This window comes from Alligator mississippiensis, unplaced genomic scaffold (assembly GCF_030867095.1).
Source record: "Alligator mississippiensis isolate rAllMis1 unplaced genomic scaffold, rAllMis1 scaffold_22, whole genome shotgun sequence".
In the NCBI taxonomy this organism is placed as follows: Eukaryota; Metazoa; Chordata; order Crocodylia; family Alligatoridae; genus Alligator; species Alligator mississippiensis.
The window spans coordinates 346,245-351,244 of NW_026775292.1; positions in this window are offsets into that span (position 1 = coordinate 346,245).

Sequence of the window (5,000 nt, forward strand, 5' to 3'; positions counted from 1 at the left end):
CCAGCAGCGAAATTTTTTTCTAAGTCCCACGCCGGACACCAGGTCAACACGGCTCTCTGGCAGGAGAAGCCCGCCGCTCCCGAGGAAGCGCCCCCGGCTTGCCCTGAACGCCGTAAGGGAGGGCGGCAGGTCACCGGGGCGAAACCGGAGCGGTGGCCGGTCTCCTGGAACTCTCCCCCGGCCTGGCCCGCCGGGCCGCTCCCGGCCGGAGCTCCCACGTTAACCGCTCCCAACGCAACCGAGCAGAAGTTTTCCAAGTCCCACGGCGGACACCAGGTCCTCCCGGTTCCCCGTCAGGAGAGCCCCGCCACTCCTGGGGAAGCAAGCACCGCTGCCTGCCCGACCTCCGAGCCCATCACCGGGGGGGGGGGCGGGAGCCGGAATCGCGGGCCAGAGCCTGGAACTCTCGCACGGCCAGGCCCGCCGGATCGGGGCACGCTGCCTCCACGCTCGGTTGACAAGGCAGCGCGGCACGGTTCTTTTGCCCCGGAGGTTCCTCTGACCGACTTTCTGGAACCGAACATGGGCATTTAGGGTCCTGAAAACCGAGTCCCCCAAAATCTCCGCGAACCTTTCTTGGCAATATTGTAGATGCGGCACCCGGCCCAGCCACCGGGGCCAACCGCCGAAAGTGTCCGCCCTCCTGGAGCGAAGGCCCGGGCAAGGCCCGTTTGAAAAACCTCATACGGACTTCCGGAGCGCGAGCCCGGGCGCCAGGTCGACCCAGGGCCGACCTCCCGGGCCCCAGAGAGGCACGTCTCCGCCGCGGAAGCCGCCTGATGCCCGCGCCGAAGGCCCCCGGGCCCGCCCGGCCTCCGCGCAGGGCACCGGGGAGAAGTAGGAATCGTGGCCGGGCTCCTGGAACTCCTGCCCGGCCTGCCCCGCGGAAGCATGCCGGGTTCTCCCGCCGCGCCGTGCAGGTTCTTCCGCCCCTCGCCGGGGTAGCCGGGCTCCAACCGCTGGGCCCCGCAGCCTGGAAGGGCCCCTGCGAGTCGCCCCCCGGCCTGCACGCCCGCCGTGCAGTCGACCGGGTCGAAGCCGGAATCGCGGCCGGGTTCCTGGAACTCTCGCCCGGCCTGCCCGCCCGGCCCGCCCCCCGGGCCGGGGCTCCAGTCGACTTGGAGCCAAACTCGGTTTTGACCCCCTCCTGCAGCACGGTCCGGCCCCGGAGGTTCCTCCGTCCGACCTCCTGGAACCCAAGATGGGCATCCAGGGTCCCGAAATCCGTGTCCCCGAAAATCTCCGCGAACCTTTCCTGGCAATATTGTAGATGCGGCACCCGGCCCAGCCACCGGGGGCAACCGCCGAAAGTGTCCGCCCTCCTGGAGCGAAGGCCCGGGCAAGGCCCGTTTCAAAAACCTCATACGGACTTCCGGAGCCCGAGCCCCGGCGCCAGGTCGACCCAGGGCCGACCTCCCGGGCCCCAGAGAGGCTCGTCTCCGCCGCGGAAGCCGCCCGCCGCCCGCGGCGAAGGCCCCCGGGCCCGCCCGGCCTCCGGGCAGGGCACCGGGGAGAAGTAGGAATCGTGGCCGGGCTCCTGGAACTCCTGCCCGGCCTGCCACGCGGAAGCATGCCGGGTTCTCCCGCCGCGCCGTGCAGGTTCTTCCGCCCCTCGCCGGGGTAGCCGGGCTCCAACCGCTGGGCCCCGCAGCGTGGAAGGGCCCCTGCGAGTCGCCCCCCGGCCTGCACGCCCGCCGTGCAGTCGACCGGGTCGAAGCCGGAATCGCGGCCGGGTTCCTGGAACTCTCGCCCGGCCTGCCCGCCCGGCCCGCCCCCCGGGCCGGGGCTCCAGTCGACATGGAGCCAAACTCGGTTTTGACCCCCTCCTGCAGCACGGTCCGGCCCCGGAGGTTCCTCCGTCCGACCTCCTGGAACCCAAGATGGGCATCCAGGGTCCCGAAATCCGTGTCCCCGAAAATCTCCGCGAACCTTTCCTGGCAATATTGTAGATGCGGCACCCGGCCCAGCCACCGGGGGCAACCGCCGAAAGTGTCCGCCCTCCTGGAGCGAAGGCCCGGGCAAGGCCCGTTTCAAAAACCTCATACGGACTTCCGGAGCCCGAGCCCCGGCGCCAGGTCGACCCAGGGCCGACCTCCCGGGCCCCAGAGAGGCTCGTCTCCGCCGCGGAAGCCGCCCGCCGCCCGCGGCGAAGGCCCCCGGGCCCGCCCGGCCTCCGGGCAGGGCACCGGGGAGAAGTAGGAATCGTGGCCGGGCTCCTGGAACTCCTGCCCGGCCTGCCACGCGGAAGCATGCCGGGTTCTCCCGCCGCGCCGTGCAGGTTCTTCCGCCCCTCGCCGGGGTAGCCGGGCTCCAACCGCTGGGCCCCGCAGCCTGGAAGGGCCCCTGCGAGTCGCCCCCCGGCCTGCACGCCCGCCGTGCAGTCGACCGGGTCGAAGCCGGAATCGCGGCCGGGTTCCTGGAACTCTCGCCCGGCCTGCCCGCCCGGCCCGCCCCCCGGGCCGGGGCTCCAGTCGACTTGGAGCCAAACTCGGTTTTGACCCCCTCCTGCAGCACGGTCCGGCCCCGGAGGTTCCTCCGTCCGACCTCCTGGAACCCAAGATGGGCATCTAGGGTCCCGAAATCCGTGTCCCCGAAAATCTCCGCGAACCTTTCCTGGCAATATTGTAGATGCGGCACCCGGCCCAGCCACCGGGGGCAACCGCCGAAAGTGTCCGCCCTCCTGGAGCGAAGGCCCGGGCAAGGCCCGTTTCAAAAACCTCATACGGACTTCCGGAGCCCGAGCCCCGGCGCCAGGTCGACCCAGGGCCGACCTCCCGGGCCCCAGAGAGGCTCGTCTCCGCCGCGGAAGCCGCCCGCCGCCCGCGCCGAAGGCCCCCGGGCCCGCCCGGCCTCCGGGCAGGGCACCGGGGAGAAGTAGGAATCGTGGCCGGGCTCCTGGAACTCCTGCCCGGCCTGCCCCGCGCATGCATGCCGGGTTCTCCGGCCGCGCCGTGCAGGTTCTTCCGCCCCTCGCCGGGGTAGCCGGGCTCCAACCGCTGGGCCCCGCAGCCTGGAAGGGGCCCTGGGAGTCGCCGCCGGCCTGCACGCCCGCCGTGCAGTCGACCGGGTCGAAGCCGGAATCGCGGCCGGGTTCCTGGAACTCTCGCCCGGCCTGCCCGCCCGGCCCGCCCCCCGGGCCGGAGCGCCAGTCGACATGGAGCCAAACTCGGGGTTGACCCTCGCCTGCAGCACGGTCCGGCCCCGGAGGTTCCTCCGTCCGAGCTCCTGGAACCCAAGATGGGCATCTAGGGTCCCGAAACCCGTGTCCTCGAAAATCTCCGCGAACCTTTCCTGGCAATATTGCAGATGCGGCACCCGGCCCAGCCACCGGGACGAACCGCCGAAAGTGTCCGGCCTCCTGGAGCGAAGGCCCGGGCAAGGCCCGTTTGAAAAACCTCATACGGACTTCCAGGGCCGGAGCCCCGGCGCCAGGTCGACCGCGGGCCTCCCTCCCGGGGCCCAGCACGGCTCGTCTCCCCCGCGGGAGCAGCCCGCCGCCCTCGCCGAAGGCCCCCGGACCTGCCCGGCCTCCGGGCAGGGCACCGGGGAGAAGCCGGAATCGCGGCCGGGCTCCTGGAACTCTCGCCCGGCCAAGCCGCTCGGCCCGCCCCTGGGCCGGAGCTCCAGTCGACATGGAGCCAAACTCGCGGTTGAACCTCTCCTGCAGCACGGTCCGGCCCCGGAGGTTCCTCCGTCCGAGCTCCTGGAACCCAAGATGGGCATCTAGGGTCCCGAAACCCGTGTCCCCGAAAATCTCCGCGGACCTTTCTCGGCAATATTGTAGATGCGGCACCCGGCCCAGCCGCCGGGAGCAACCGCCGAAAGTGTCCGGCCTCCTGGAGCGAAGGCCCGGGCACGGCCCGTTTGAAAATCCTCATACGGACTTCCAGGGCCGGAGCTCGGGAGCCAGGTCGACCCCGGGCCTCCCTCCCGGGCGTTAGGGCGGCTCGTCTCCCCCGCGGGAGCAGCCCGCTGCCCGCGCCGAAGGCCCCCGGACCCGCCCGGCCTCCGGGCAGGGCACCGGGGAGAAGCCGGAATCGCGGCCGGGCTCCTGGAACTCTCGCCCGGCCAAGCCGCTCGGCCCGCCCCTGGGCCGGAGCTCCAGTCGACATGGAGCCAAACTCGCGGTTGAACCCCTCCTGCAGCACGGTCCGGCCCCGGAGGTTCCTCCGTCCGAGCTCCTGGAACCCAAGATGGGCATCTAGGGTCCCGGAAACCGTGTCCCCGAAAATCTCCGCGGACCTTTCTCGGCAATATTGTAGATGCGGCACCCGGCCCAGCCACCGGGACGAACCGCCGAAAGTGTCCGCCCTCCTGGAGCGAAGGCCCGGGCACGGCCCGTTTGAAAAACCTCATACGGACTTCCGGAGCCCGAGCCCCGGCGCCAGGTCGACCCAGGGCCAACCTCCCGGGCCCCAGAGAGGCTCGTCTCCCCCGCGGGAGCAGCCCGCCGCCCGCGCCGAAGGCCCCCGGACCTGCCCGGCCTCCGGGCAGGGCACCGGGGAGAAGCCGGAATCGCGGCCGGGTTCCTGGAACTCTCGCCCGGCCCGCCCCTGGGCCGGAGCTCCAGTCGACATGGAGCCAAACCCGGGGTTGACCCCCTCCTGCAGCACGGTCCGGTCCCGGAGGTACCCCTGCCCGACCTCCTGGAACCCAAGATGGGCAACTAGGGTCCCGAAAAGCGTGTCCCCGAAAATCTCCGCGGACCTTTCCTGGCAATATTGTAGATGCGGCACCCGGCCCAGCCACCGGGGGCAACCGCCGAAAGTGTCCGCCCTCCTGGAGCGAAGGCCCGGGCACGGCCCGTTTGAAAAACCTCATCGGGACTTCCAGGGCCGGAGCCCCGGCGCCAGGTCGACCCCGGGCCTCCCTCCCGGGGCCCAGCACGGCTCGTCTCCCCCGCGGGAGCATCCCGCCGCCCGCGCCGAAGGCCCCCGGACCTGCCCGGCCTCCGGGCAGGGCACCGGGGAGAAGTCGGAATCGCGGCCGGGCTCCTGGAA